Source organism: Dermacentor variabilis, chromosome 4 (genome assembly GCF_050947875.1).
Source record: "Dermacentor variabilis isolate Ectoservices chromosome 4, ASM5094787v1, whole genome shotgun sequence".
Lineage (NCBI taxonomy): Eukaryota > Metazoa > Arthropoda > Arachnida > Ixodida > Ixodidae > Dermacentor > Dermacentor variabilis.
Window position 1 is genome coordinate 97731763 of NC_134571.1, and position 16367 is coordinate 97748129.

Consider the following 16367-nt stretch of genomic DNA (forward strand, 5'->3'; position numbering starts at 1 on the left):
AGTGATTGTTAAAAAACGTCAGTGAAAGATTGTCACATGAGTTCGTAGGATTTTGGCACCCTAAATAAAGCTAACTGAAGGACTTGCGAAATCATGGGCGACAAGAGAGGGGGATAGTAAAGAGACATATTACATAGCTTCCTTGTTTGTGAATAATCTATTTGCGAGGCATGGAAATTGATTCAATAAGACGCACCGCATTAAGAACCACAGAGTGCACAGCAAAAGTCACATGCTGCTGAGAACATCATTACTCTAATCGTATAAATAAATATCAATACAACTGCTGTTAGGTACAATATCTAAGAATATAGTCAAATATCTCACAAGCTTTTTCTGCGCACTCCCCTAAGTGTACCGCAAGCTTCTCAATACGGAGCACCGAGGTGTTATAAAGAGCGTGAGCAAGCCAACGGGTGCCCTACGCGTACAGATCTTTGCACGCTGAACGTCGTGCCAAGCCGAGCCGGGCGGCAGCCCCACGCCTTTCGGCGCAGCCTTTCGACCAATCGATGTATTGATGAGGCCGCATAGTCGTCGTTTATATACGGGCCTTCTCGCCGGAGAACACCCTCATATGCATGCGCATCCTGAAAGCGGCTGGCTAGTCGCTTTGCCCGCCATCGCCTATTGCCGCCTGATGCTCCGAAGGCATGAGGATGGAAATGTGCTCCGACCAGGAAAGGATCGCGTCTTGCTGCACTTTTGGTGGGCGCCCGGTCCCTCCCTAGAGGGAGTTTGTGTGGATGTACGGCGACTGGTGATCTTGCTTGCTTTTATTTACTTATTTTGCTTTTCCCCCGTCTGGGACAGCCCTTTCCGGGGTCGGCTGCACCCGACACGGCCGTCATCTGCCACGCTCACAGCGTGTTATGTTATGACGCGTCGCATTTAGATGTCCACGTACGCGTGGGCGCCCGTACCTCTGAGCACGTCTGTGGGCTTGCGTCGTCTGCTTGCTTGTCTCTGTTTGAGAGCGCGAGTATGCTAGTGTGCGCGTACGTGTAAGCTTCAGTATGCACCCTTCGCTCGGTTGTTATTTTCTTAGCTCTTCCTGTTTAAAGAGGATAATCCTGAAATCACTAGCGCTACTTAATTTCCTGTCTGCAAGATGTGTGGTATGCACGGAAAGTTGTAGAAACACCATTACTTCGCTATGAGTTATGTATAACAGTACCCTTCGCAAGCGTAAAAGCTGCCAGCTTATCGCAGTTTCATAACTTTTGCACTAAGGACACAGTAAAGAGGATTGAAAGAAGTACTAACTGAGAAGCTGGGCATGAATGTTTAAAAATATCATAAAATGCACCTACAATAGGGCTTGCCCAGGGGGTGCCTTGTGGAGCTGAGAGTGCCTAGATTAGGATAGGAGTCAGGAGTAGTGGGCCGTCTCTAACACCATGATGCGCCGAATCCCAAGTTTTGTAATGATCTTTAAAAACCCCGTGTCATCCCGGATGGTAACGACTGAGTGAACACGGCTGTATACCTAACGACGTAAAACACACCTACACCTCTTAATGACAGTGAAGCCTCATTCATGTATTTCTTTCATTGACAATTTGCCGTAATATATATCGGGAATAAAAGAAGATCAAATTAATGACTAGAACTCTGAAAATAAGTTTGCAGGGGCATTGGTGCCCTTTTGGAATGATGCAGTCCCACAATGCGTCTACCTTTGAGGTTACGCCTGGCTTCCAATTCAGCCTTTCTTAATATCTGCAAATCTGACCACCCGCTTTCCAGGGACCGTCCGAAGCAGGTGTCGAGCGCCCGACGTTGCCACAGGAGCCGCTCGAGCCACTTGGGGCAAGAGCAACTGAACCCAACCAGGAGAGACATTTGTCCTGCAATGTACATCATTCGCCTGATCTTGTCGTTGACGGTGATGACGAAACAGGATCGACCGTTTTTCCTTTTCCTGGTCGTAACATTCATTTTGGTGATAGTGCAGCTTTGTCTCGGTGCACTCGTGGCCGTGACGTATGTTTTTGTCGCTGCTCGGCCACTTACTGCACGAAACTTCTCCTGAGCTGGCACGCGAAACTTTTGCTCTTTGGGTGCGTTCATGTGACACACGGGAAATGCGGTGGCGGTGGGTTGGCCGTTGTGATTTAGGACTTCGACCGGCTGTGGCATCTCCGTGATCTTCAGCGACGGTTATGGATACGCGTGTGGGAGCAGTAGGAACGCTTTCATTTTTATTTTACTTTTTCGCTACACACACTGGACGCTCTTCCGGACGAATGATCACGGAAGTCTTCTGTTTCTTGCATATACGAGGTGGTATCGTGACGTTCCTAGACTGACTCTGTTTTCATGTAAGTAATTTATTCATGCGCATTCAAGCACTGTAACCTTGGAAATAGAAGGTTACAGCCCCGGATGATGTCCTGGAAGTCCTCTCTTCAGAACGAGTCGAGTACCTTCTGCGATTTGCGCTTACCTTTAGAAACTGTGTAAGAACGCCAACCTTTGAGCTGTTTATTTTCCTTGGTTTTGAGAAGAGAGCGAAATAAGCGAACTTTCGCGTACGAGTACAACCCTGGGACGAAGCAACAGTCATCGCAGTGGAAATGTGCGACGTCTCCATGACCTATATAGAGCAGACGTCTTGTTGCAAGGCCGCAGCTCTGCAAAGTACATGCACACCGTCTTTTCTGATCGTTGCGGCACTGTGCAGAAGGAACTCATCGCGAATTGCCAGACAAGGCCGCAGTGAGTTTTACTGCCAAGTTTTAGGGCGCCCGAGATAGGATGTTCAGCGAAAACGGCCCGATCTGGGGCGCACGAGAAGTTGGATGCCGCAGGTAGGCAATGCAACCGGTAAACTGAGCGCTCCGCGCGCAGGAGTTTCCCATAGAAAACAACATGATTTCTCTTACCCTATACTCGCGAGGTCTGGCTCCCGCTTACTTCACTATATTTCCTAAATTTAAAACCCAGCTCTAAGGCCGCCACTTTGACACGACTGCTGAGATCAATTGGGAGCCGCAGAAGGTACTCACCTTGTATCAGAAAGCAGACTTTGTAGTGTACGCGCTTTGTTCGTGCTTGTATCCCTTTCTTTATATCTCCCCCTTCCACTCTCTTTTTCTTTTTATCCACCTTAACCCTTCCCCCTGCGCAGGGTAGCCAACCGGAACTACCTCTGGTTAACCTCCCTGCCTTTCTCTGCATTATTTTCTCTCTCTCTCTCGGCCACATATTCACGAAGGGTAATAAATGCTGTGAGCGTTGTATTGCTGTGCAAGGAGACAAATTCGAACGTGAGATTATATTAATGGACGTAAACAAATTACTGTCTTCAAAACAGAGTACATCTTGGAATTTTCTGATAGCACCTCGAATTGGAAGACAAACGAAACGCGAACAGCAGGACACCTCAAATACGAACACAATAGTAAGCCGGTTTTCTGCTACTTCGCGCCATGCCAAATTGTCGCTGACTGCTTCTTCTGTGTACAATGAATGATGAATGACATGACAAAATTTAAAGCGACTACAACATGCCACCTTTAACATTGGTGCCAATTTCGAGGTTGCTCAGTCAAGATCTAAATTTTTACCGCCCATTTTCGATTTGTTCCTAACTACGGTAGCCGAAATATGTATGTATAAGACTTTAAAATATAGCAGTGAAAAAAACTAATATGAATTTATTGAAAGAGACGAAAGAGCGAACTCGCATTTTCTGTCGAAATTAAATCTATTGAACTCCTTCCCGTGTTTGTCCCGCAAAGACCATAACAAAACGCAGAGTGCCTGTGCGTGCACTCGACCTCACCGACGTCATACTGCGGCAAATTTTTCACCCACGAAAATTGCACAAAATAGCAAGGCGAGCGTTCCCGTTGATACACACAGTCGCGAACGGATGCTTGCGCTACCATTAGCATTCGTATGTATACATCTTGGTGCGTGGCGCCCCTTGATATGGAAATAGCGGCGGTGGCGAATGTGCAACTCCGTTTCAAGTTGGCTGCGGGCACAGCTCGTTAGACGCGGCAACTTCGTAGGCGGAGAAGAACGAACCCGAAAGAAAGCACAGAAGAGAGCTCCACAAGCGGTCGTATATAGGAAGGGGCGACGCGCCATCGATAACCCAACTGTCTCCAAGCGTATACCGGGACGCTGCACCTGTCACCACACGTCTGTGAAAGAGTTGGAACGGCGCTCGCGTTTTCGCATAAAGGCGTCCTCTGCTTCGCTTCGAGGCATGCATGGGCACCCCGACAAAAGAAGGGCGAACGAACGGGAGAAGATGCGGAAAGTGAGAGCTCGAGTATATTTGGCGGCGGGCGAAATTTCGACGACTGTGCGTTCTCGTTGTGAAGCAGCGAGGAGCTTCACGAAACGCCCGGGAAGGAGAGAAAGAAAATGTGACGAACGGCAGGCATGTCGCCAAGACGCATGTCCAATTTGCTATACTCTACACCGGGGGGAAAGGAGTTAAGGTATGGAAAGAGAGAAAGAAAGAAAGACAGAAAGAACGGATGGACGGCTTCTTGGGAGGAGGAAAAAAAAATGATACAGGCAGGAAAGGTGGTCTGGGAGGATATATATATTACGCTGCGCCGTGCTCCCATATGGGCTGCAGAACTGAGCGTATTTTCCCTCTCCTCAAATCACGAAGAAGGATATATATATATGTCTGAATGTAGGACAAAAGGTAAACTGTGCGCATCCACGCTCTAGGTGCACATATGACTAGACACGTTCGGCGCATGCTATGTTTATTGGAACAGATTGCAGCAGATGCATCTGTGCACGCTGTATAAATTGTGCGGGCTTTCACCGAGGTCCTATCGAGTGCATAAATTAAAGCGCGGAGAAAAAATAACCATTCCTTTTACAGCTGCAATCCTTGAAATTGCAGCGCGTTCGCAGGGAACGTTTGCGTGTACTTTGTCGAGTTGGAGCACGAAAAGTTGGAGCACGAAAACGTGGGAAAGGACAGGGCAGAAGACGGGACAAAGGGCAAGACAAAACACAGACACTAAGTCAACCAACCTTTGGTCATTCGTGAGAATTGCGAAGCTTTTTACATTCACGAAAACATTGATTCATGGGTAAGCGTAACTTCTACGTATATTGATGTCCTGCATTGGCGTCTGTTGTTTATCGAATGCGTGGCAGTCTGCCGATGAAATCGAAATCGTTGATCCTGTTTTGTTTGTGCTGTATCCAATTCAATCGATATGCAATTGATATTGGTTGTTCGTGAGCGCTACATATGCAGTTTTTCGCCTCTTCTTGCCTTTTTAGCTGCTCTTTCCACCCTTCAGCCGGTTTCTGTGCTTGCCTGTGTACGTGCATGTAAATGCAGACTAGCCAGCGGCAGTATTTAGTTCCGAAATTACGTCTAGGTAAATAAAACACTTCCGTACGCAACACAGTCACAAGTCTTAGTGAAGACACGCGAGTTATACATTATTTCTGTGCATCCGCATTACTGATCCCTGACCGACATTAATGAAAAAGATTGGCTGACGGTTTCTCTCTGGCTAAGCACGAACTATTGCGCGCTAGCACCGTTAACCCTAGTTTCTTTCATATTTTGTCTTGGCTTATCATGCGTACATGCCACTCGGTCACTGCTAGACTCCAATGAACCTCTTTCCTGCCATCTTGGGTTATTGGGTATACATGCCAGCAGGTGTGTGCCGCTCTTCAATGAACGTATTTGACGAAGCGCGCGGCATACTATCCGGCAGTCTCCTTCACCCGTCGAGTCCTCATAGTTTGAACGTTGGCGTCTACGCGGCGTTGCAGCGGTTCGGGAGTTTCGTTAGCCCGCGCGTTTCTCCTGGCCTCCGCATCGGCGCCGAGACGGCGTTGCCTCTGAGCAAGAGTTTTATTTGCAAGTTCACGACATTTTCTGAACCCGTCTGCTTCCAACTTCTCTCGTTTGGCCACAGCGTCAGAATCAGTCCGACGCACGCTCATGTTGGTGCTTCAGCCGCATTCTACAGTGCGTTCTGTAGAACCCGGCGTCCCGCGTCGACTGACCCAGATGCGCCCGCCGCCTAATCCATGGTCCACCTACGAAGAATTGCGACACGACTCGTTCTGACGCGCTGCTACAGTATCCCTGCGATGAGGAGAACCGCGCGTGGGGCTTAACCCTCACCGACCGCACTATGGGCCCAAAGGGACCCACAGTGCGAAGTATCTTTGCATTGCGGAAGAGTACGCATTTGGGTTGGTTGGTTCGTGAGAACGAGCAGAAAACAGCGCTAAACGACAGGACGAAGAGAGGGACACAGACCACAGCGCTGACCTAAGGAGTCTCTTCAACACCTTCGCTGTGACTGTCCTCGCTACAATTTACAGAGACGATCGCTCGAAATCGCGAGAGCTCGATTTTACCAGAGACCTCTAACAGAACTCATTTTAGAATGCCGAAAACACAAACGATCGGAGCTGAGGATGACGATGGCACTGTTGCACTTTTTCAGGGCAACGGAATCGGACAAGCGGATGTAGCCTGAACAGATGTTTATAGTGCTGCAAGTGCTACTGTGCTGTGTGGTGACGGTATACGGTGACAGTATTTGACTGTGCTTATATGTCTATGCTACCTCCTTGGCCTGCGGTGTGCGACACTCGAGGAATGCTTATACCCCAGTGGTTGTGCATCTAAACGTGATCAGGCCCATCGCGCCCTACTAACCTTTCTGGAGCTAACTAACTTAAGTTCACGTTTGTAGCGTGAACGTTCAACATTCTGTAGTAGCGTGACCTTCAGTGACCGGCCCTACTGTGTGTGATCTGTACTGTGTCCTAACGCTTCTTCCTTCGAAGATGGGAAGTGGCGGGTTTAAACACCTTGTAGTGTATATTGTGAACCGACTACCAGTGAAACGGTGATTGCGTGCAGCTATACTTGGCGTCTCATCGTGGAGCGCACAATTAGCCGCGTAGCAAACTAGCCATGGATGTGATTGATAATTGTGGAGGCTGTTCGATGCGGCGTCACTTTAATTCCGGCTGCAGAGTCGAAACTCGGCGGAACAATGAGCTAGTGTACTGTGTTCTACTTTAGTCTTTAGATTTGTCCTGTTGCTCTTCCTTTCCTCTTTCCTCCCTTCCTTCCTATCTTCCATTTCTGTGTTGCTGTCACCTCCCTTCAGAAGAGTAGGCAGGCGTTGTGCCCCTTCCGGTGGCAGTTGCCAGCCTGCTCCTCGCCTTCCCTTTCCTGTTAACTGTATATATGTGTATATGTGTTCAAAACAAATAATAATAATAATAATAATAATAATAATAATTTCTTTCTTTATCTCTACTTTGCTATCGCTTTACTACCCCCCTCTCTCCCCTGAGTAGGGTAGCAAACCGGATCTACCCATCTGGTTAACCTCACTGCCTTTCCCCTTTCTTCTGTCTCTCTACAACCAAGTATCTTTATTCTTTCAGTCAGCATATATATACTCTACCACTGTCGCGAAGCAAAAAAAAAAAAAAAGCTACAGAAATTCAGCATGTGCAGGGTGAATAAATTGTAATCAGCGAGGTAGGAAGGCTATCTCCTTCGGGAGGAGTGAAATAGAGGGGAGGCTTACACATGCGTCGCCGCTATTATGGGTGCGAGAGGCTTCAGAAGTAAGACGTGCGCGGCCATCGTGGTATTTTGACAAGAAGGTCACATTTTAAAAAGACGGCTTGCAGCCGCATTCATTGCAATGCGCTAACAACTGACTGTCTCTAGCTTGTTTTTGAAGCTTGTCTGAGTGTGTGCATGTGGTCGTTGATGCACTGTTGTGACTGTGTAGTTTATAAGATTCCTCTTTCACGCAAGTGTTTCTATATCGGTCAAACGGGGCCGATACATCAATGACCGCATGCTCGAACAGTTATACAAGGTTCAAAAACAAGTTAGAGATAGTCGACTGTTACTACATTGCAATGAATGCCGCTGCAAGCCGTCTTTAAAAGATGGGAACCTTCTTGTCAAAATACCACGATGACCGCGCACGTCTTATTTGTGAAGCCTTTCACATCCATAATAGAGGCGACGCATGTGTAAGCCTCCCCTCCATTTCCCTCCTCCCGAAGGAGGTAGCCTTCCTATCTTACTGATTAAAATGTATTGACCCTGCGCATGGTGAATTTCTGTTGCATTTTTTTTCTGCTTCGCGATAGTGGTACATCATACTATATAAGCTGACTGAAATAATAAATACACTTGGTTGTTATTCAGCGCTGTGGCCTGTGTCCCTCTCTTCGTGTTGTCTTTTAACGCTTTATTCTGCTCGCTATCTTTGGATGCCACGCCTGCTAAACTACAACTTCCACTGGGATTAAACTAGGACTGAACGGAAGTTCTTTGCCATGTGGAGAGCGCCTATGGGCCATCTCTCCTCTACGTGCGCTCGCTGCTTTTCCTGCTTGGGTTGGAGGACTCTAAAATAGACCTACAATGTCACGACCAGGACCACCCAGACAGTCTTTTATATTCGTTGAATATGGAGTACACTATAGGTGCGGGCGGTCTGTCGTCACTGCCGAGGTGAAATCTTTCGCGCGGAAGGCGATTGCCTACGGTGCTTCTTCTTCTTGTCCTTGGTTAGCCTCCCCATCCCCAACTCTTCGCCTTTTTTTGATTCTCTTTTAGTCTACCACACGTGTATGCCTCTGTTGAAGAGAAATTCTCCCGCAGACTGGCACCTGCGGAATAATAATAATAAAAAAAAGCAACAACAAGAAATGCTTAAACACCGTCCCGCTGTCGTCCTTTCTGTACTCGGCACCTTCAGCCCGCCCTGTTGAAACGTCATCTCCCTCCCTGAATGCGCTTATTTTCCCCTGTCCCCTCTGTTCCCGTTCCATGTCCTCCCCTGCCTTTTCGTGACCATTTCAGCGTGACCCTTCACGTTGGTCCGGAGTCGCGCTGTCTGGCAGCGGTGCATCGCCAGTGCGCCTGACTGCTGTCGCTTTGAGTGACAGGCGGGTCCACTAGTGGTGCGCCGCCTGCCGTGACATTGAGCTCGTTGTTTGTTGTCGCCTGTCGCGGTGATGAAAGTGGGTCGTCGAACGCACCCACCGTTTGCTGACCTGTGTGAAGAGTGTTTGTCCGCTTGCGCTGTTTTCAATACAGTGTTTGCGAGATCGGTTTCACGTATATCGCGCCTTGCTGTTTGGAACTAAGATATACTGAACGCTGTATTTAACCCGTACCGTTAATTTTCCTGAAAGATCGCCAGGTTTTACCAGGTGCTCCCGCTCACTGAAGCATTTAGACACCGATTTCTTGCGCGAATGTTTATAGCCCCTCGTGAGTCGTCGATCGGCCAGCCCCTAAGCTTTTCGTTGCATTTGATAGCACAGAAAAACTTGACTCTTAGGTTGCAAAGTCTACAAGCAAGTTACTAGAATGCTTAGGGTACTACCTGAGATCAGTAGCCATCATACTCCTAGCCGTAATGTAAGACGGCGTATAAGCGTCTGACCAGGCAGTGATGCTTGTTCTAAGCGACATGAAATTAACGACTGCTCGCAAGCAGCTGCAAGAAGTTTTGTATGATCTGTGCTTTTATGCATGTTTTCAGACAGGCGCCGATGACTATACTTCGTCGCGCTAGACAACCTCTAGGTCAGCAGATCGGTTCAGTGTTTAGTTACTAATGTAAGATGTTCTTTCTCGCGTTGTTTTATGTATTTTGCTCTGGTCTCTCGATTTTATGCAATAGAATTTGCCAATTATGAAAGTAAAAGTTATGCAGAAAGTTAACTTTATTCTGCTTGTGCGGGATAGAACGATGCTATATGAGGCATTAAATTGGTGGAGCGTGAAGTCTTTAAGTGGCAGAGGCAACGCTGTTTGCTGTAAAGCAGGATAGCGGACGATTACTGTCATTGCGTGATATACATGCAGTAGTTTGTGGGTAACATGCCTGATATAGTAATAAAGTGCCGGAATTGCGTTTTATTCTTCAAAGCTCGGGCAAATTGACCTTACGACGGCACCTGGCCGAAATTGGCAATATACAGGCCTTTTACAGCGAGCGGTCTGCGCACCGCGCTCCAGAAGTCACCACATGCGCGCCTCCTTTAAGTGCCCTCTGAGTCGGGAGCAAGCAGGCACTGGTCACCTCAGGCCGCTAAAGCAACGTTCTGCCGAGGGTCAGGAAACCACCCAGTTCTATTTAGTTAAAATGTGGAAGAGCAGAGGGAACCCGTGCTCTGGCGTGAACTGCAAGAACTGGGACAGATACTTGAAGGTGTGGAACGCGATTGCCTGCGGTCTTCGCCTTCCCCGGCTGCACAGTGCCCATGTTTACGACCGTTCGTCGTGCATAGCTTTCCGTAAGGCGAGCACACCAGTTTCAAATGCCAGCACTGGATAGCCAATCTTCGAAGAAGGAATTTTTCCGTCGGAAAGCGTTTGCCAAAAAAAAAGAAGATAGCCTGGAGAATAGCATAGCAGCTAACACAGCCTTGCCAATCATCAAAGTTTACATTCACAGTACACAGATGTATACGTGCTTCCTGGACATAGCAGCCACGATGTGGGACTCAAACGGCATTTGATGTCAAAGACAAGAACAACATTTTCACTCTGAACGAGAATAATTAATACACTGTCAATTGGAAAGCTGGAATAAGCAGAAGGATGGCATACGGACGCACATGCAAATGTCGTCCTGTTTCGAGACTGGACTTTCACTTTGTGCACTTCATGCAAATGTGACAGGTCAGAAATGAGAGAATGCACTGAAGTATGCAATTTCAGATAGGCATCATAAAAGTACAGAAGTGGTAGCCAGTTCAAAAGTGGAAACAGCCTGTTGTGGTACATAGTGTGAAAATAAATATCACATTAGATGAAAACAATTATTACGCCAACTTGGCATCACAGAGACAATAGCTTTTCGAGATTTTCTGTACGCGACTTTGAACTGATTGACAAGTGGTAGCTCGCTTTGTGCTCTGGTCAGCTGCGGGTAGGTGGAACGATTGCTGGCAATACCAGGCTACGCCACTTGCAACAACAACACAGGGTTACCCCAATCGCTACTAAAAAAAAAAATCACGGAATGTTGAGCCTCGATGAACCTGCAAGCCAGGGCTATGCATCCTCCCCGCGCAACTGCTACAGACATGCTCGAGCAAGATCCACTTACCATAGCAGCGAAGTCAAATGGGGAATAATCGCCGGGCACTTCGTGTTTTCTTACTGCACCGCCAATCAAACGGCAGGCGATCGCTCGTCAACTTGCAACTTCAAAGTCCGCGTGCATGCGAACGCATTTTACTCTACGCTGTAACTCATCCGAAAACAATTCCGAGGTTATATGATCAACGCTGGCGACAAGAATGACACGGCCGGAACCAGCCACCATGGTCGGAGCAAGTCGCAAACAGGTATTTTTTTGCGCGCACACACACGCCTATTCTCGAAAGAAGTTGTTGCGCGTCTAGCGAACGATTTCAGGCGCACAGCCGTATCAGGCTTACAAATATTGGCGGCGAGGAGTTACGGAGTCGCCATCTATCGCAAGCGGCTCGCTGGCGTAGTATGAGGGATCACGTGGCGCGCTCCTCATAGGTTTTGCTGTCAGCGCTCACTAAAAACACCACGCGCGAGCTCTTCCGGACATTTCTGTAAGTACTTTCGAAACGAGAGAAGCTTTTTACTGTCTAAATAATAATCTTGGGCAAACTGAAAGAGCACAATCGTTTACAGACGCTATCTCTTTACCGAATACGTACAGTGAACGCCACTGCGCGCGGTCGCCGCGATGGAGTCTCCTGAACCGGCTTCTTGCGTGAAAGGTAGGTAAACGCTGAGAGCAAACTACATGAAATATGTTCTTATAGTGTTTGTATAACTAAATGTAGCGTAATAGAATGAAGCCTCAATGCAGCGATCGCACAGATTCGCAGCGACCGACTGCGCCTCTGCATGCTTGTCCGCGCACTGTTTCGCTTTCGCCGCGTGCTCGTTTTCGCACTGCGCCATGAGCTTTAGGCCGCAGAATATGAGCGTTTGACAATATACAAGCAACCATTGTTGCGTGGGCGCTATCAGAGCTGTTCAAAAAATAATTTCATTGTAGAGACTTCGACGGCTACGGGGACTGTGATGTACGTGCCGTCGCGACGATTCAATTTTTTTTTATTCTAAATTCTTTTACCTTTCAATATTATTTTAGAGTTGCGTCACACTGTATGCTTATCGGTGTTCTCAGCGTGCGATTTCCCGCTGCTCCTTTTTTGTAATCCAGTGCACTGATCCATAACACAAACATGACCATATGCCATGCTTTCTATTTAATGTGCTTCTTACCACTCCCTTTCCACTCCACTGAACTTGCCAGTATCTATAGCATCGACAAGTTCATAGACCAAACCGTCGTGACATTACTCGGGCAATGGACTCGGGCGAGCGTCGACCTCAGTGCGCGTTTTCCGAACATCACAGACACGGCGCCGTAGCAGAAATCTTCCTCGCGTCTGTGCTTGCTGGATACTCGAGTTGTAGCCGATGACTGTTTGCCGGTTTTATGGTTCGCGAGCCAAGCTTCACGCGGCTTCTTGTCCTGCGCCTACGTGTGAAGAAGGCTGACATCGGCCTCCGTTACGTACGTCCGGCACTGCGGCACCGAGCAATAGCCTACCATGTTGCGCGCCTTCAAAGGCAGCCACTACCTATTGTAGTGCTTTCAAGCGTTGTAAAGGAGACACTCGAAGCGGGGAAATCTCCCCACTAAATGAGGACCGCAGCGTACGAGGGAATTTAAACTCTCGTTTTCAGCTCGCTTCGGCGCTCCCGAAGCAGCCGACGCGGCCGCTATGTCCACGTGATCCCTCCTAGCACGTCACGCCGACGGTGGCGCCAGCTTTTCCAGTGGTGGAGCTCGAGGCCAATACCGCTGCACAGACTAGAATACTAAAAATAAAGGAAACAGCAGGATGCGACATTAGTCGCTTTCAGCCGGTAAGTTTGCGTATACGGTAAGATTGAAGTGCAGAAATATCATATAAAGGAAGTACATAGCCTGCTTGCACTACCTCTACAACAGTGGCCAAGGTATTGTCTCGTCTACCTACCCAATGCTAATCACAGGTGGCTAAAATAGTCGCCGCGGCCATTGTGAAAAAGTGAGCAAACGCCGGGCAGAAGGCGCTCAATGGCGGACGCTGTCACGTGAACAAATATGACGGCGCCCATAGCTACAGGGCTGCAAAAGGTGCATAAGGGTATCCAGCTATACAGTAAACCCTCGTTATCTCGAAATCGCTTTATTATAAATAGTTCTTTATTCGATGTTTTTCGGAATCCTGATGGCAGTGGACGGTGTTTAGTCCAAATTAGTTAAAGTGAGATGACGATGAAATCCGCTTAGCTCGAAGTGTGAAGCGGGAAGTCCGCGTGTGACTGCATGGTGCAGCATTGGCAATGAGGGACCTCCCGAGTTTCTTCGTGTCAACTGGAGACACAAAGACAGCTGCAAATGTAACTTTACCATGCGGTGGTGTAGCTCTTTCGGCCTAACTGTATCACGAGGGTTTACTGTCGTTACAACTATACCTTTTATTTTATCTTCATAGAACCGAAAGGTACGACCACTATATCTGTTGTACGTGCGCCTTTTTCACAGAACAGGGTGCTCAACATAAACAACTTTTCTTACGCGTGCAAATGTTTACTCCAATGTAGTAAACACAGTTTTTTTTCTTCATGCGAATGCATTGGCAAATCAATACTGAAAACGAACATCGGCATAGCTAGCTTTGACGGCCGGCCGTGTCCGTGTTCCTATAATATGAACACGTAAGGTTTAACTGTTTCTTTATTCCTTTAACGTCTTCGTGTCGTTAATTCACTGCATGTAGCGCCAACAGAGATCTTGCTTGTTGCGCGACAAGAGTATAGAGAGTAGTTGGTTGGTTTAGATTGTTGGTTTTCTTTATTTGCGTCTTTGACTCGCTCAGGCCCTCCGTGTGCTTGCGCGAGCTCGTCGCGGCTTTCCTCCCCATCCCCTTCCTCTCTCTATCTTCTCTTTCTATTGCCTCTTTCCCGTCCCCCAGAGTAGGGCAGCCAAGCAGACGCATTTCTTGTTAACATCCCTGCCTTCTCTCTTTATTTCCTCCTCCTCCTCCTCCTCCTCCTCCTCCTCCTCCTCCTCCTCCTCCACTTTTATTTCATTGACCGAGATACGCATAAGGGAAACATCACGCAGAGTGAAGCAAAAACAAACGAATATTCAGTCAGTTTGTTCTACTTTATTTTTATGGTAACAACTCCTACTTGCGTGGCCCACAACTATTTGCGAATTCGCAAATCTGGTCGCGAATTTTCCTGTGCATCGCATACTCACGTTCATGTGACAATCACGCGCCAAGAAGGCCACTAAAGACGCTTTAGGAAAAATTGGAGTTGCGAATTATGAAACCGCATAGGGTGTACCACTAATCCCTACTGTGATGACTGGGGCGGCTTAGAGACAGTGGAGCACATACTACTCGAATGCCCCGCGTACCGCGACGAGAGACAATTTTTTGAGCGACAAATGGAAATGATTTGCCGCGATCCGTTAACGTTAACCAGCGTCTTCGGTGCCCGGCCCATCAATACAGCGGAGTGGTTTGGATTTATTGTTCAAATACCTGACAGAAATTGGTCTAGTCGGAACGCTTTAATGATTCGTCATTTCATACAGAAAAGCCCAAATTTACCCACCATCTCACCTGTAAACATTAGTAGCAGGTACATTTGAGCATTTAATATTGATCCTCACTGGAAAATCATTGCGCACAGCTCTACTATGCGCAAGCTTCCGGGAACCTTTCGCGTCTGCTTGTAGGAACTGTTTGTCGGGACTCTTTCTAGATAATTTCGGCTTGGCAGAACAAACTTCTCATTGAAGTACAAGTGCGGTACGTAATATGCGCCGGAACTTCTGGTCATGACAAAACCAGGTTGAAGAGTTTTCTATCTGCGATGAGCTGCGTATAAATCACCTAACCTCGTCTTCCTCATATTCACTGCAAATTCAGCTTCAGCAGCACCTCGATGTTTCACGCTCTAATTCCTGATAGTAAAAGATAAATAAATAAATAAATAAATAAATAAATAAATAAATAAATAAATAAATAAATAAATAAATAAATAACATTGGAATGCAGTTTTATTGAAGTATCCTCTTTTGTGACTGAAAGAGGCGAGAAAGGACGCAGTCTGAACGTGAGCAATCAGTAGCGCGTGAGGACGCACCGCTGAGCATGGAGAAAAGTAATTGAAAGCCTATACAGAAAAAGCCACGGAAGCCTCTACTTCTCGCACTCTTTGCCGTCTCGCATGGCTGGAGACGCGAAGGAGAAAGCGACGACAAAGGCCCTCCCTAAGCGTCGCTCGAGGGGTGGTCTCTTCGAAGTGACCGCTCTGTCTGCTTTTCGAGCAGCAGCTGATAACTTGCGTGCGTGTCTCTGCCGCATTCCTTCGACGGCGGAAAGGGCTTCGTCGTCGGGGACACGTGCGGTCTTTGTAGTCGCGTGCCCTTTTTCAGGAAGCGAGAGTCACAGAGATTGCACGCGGGGATAATCTATCCCGCCTTTGCAACAGCACCGCACTAAAGAACGCCCATCGCGCCCTGCTTGCAGCGCTCTTGAATGAGGCTATAAGCTCAATTCGGTATGTGCGTTCACCTTCCATCCCTGGCTGGAATGGATGGCCTTCACTTTGAGCCTCGAGTGTTATAATAGACACGACGTTGCGCCTCGCTTCTGGCCTTTATTTGATTGTCCTGTCTAAGCAGGCAGGTGTCTGCTTTGAATATGTTCGGCAGCTCTTCGTATCGGAGCCTATACGCGGTAATCTAATTATGGGCAAGGATCCCACTTGGTTCAAAGGTGAGCCTGAACAGACTGATCTCCCATAGGTAGTCATCCGCAGGCGTGTTGAAACACTGGTACGAGTAAACAGAAATGTTATTCTTTCGGTGATGTTAACATAACAGATGAAATGAATATCGCTGTGAATAGCGACTAGCACATGTTCGGATACATGCCAACTCTTCCGAATTTTTTGTAAGCTTTACAAATTTGGACGCGTTTCACGATTTTAAGAATGTTGCGTCAAGATTTACGATAAACTAATTCTGCTCGCGAGAATGTTTCGTTCGTAGGTCCCCGAATCCCCCGTTGTAAATCTTCCAATGCATCATGAAAGAATGCAAGAGGGGTATTGCTTCGAACAAGTTTGTACAGACAAGTGCCTGAAGCAGTCGCGGAAGTAGTCACTATGACCTGAAAGCAAGAATTTGTTGCTTGTCACCATTTTCTGTGCGTGCCATGTTTCTTGATGCTTGTGATCTGCCGTCGAAAGCTAAACTTAAATAAATTTTCCCTTACCCGCT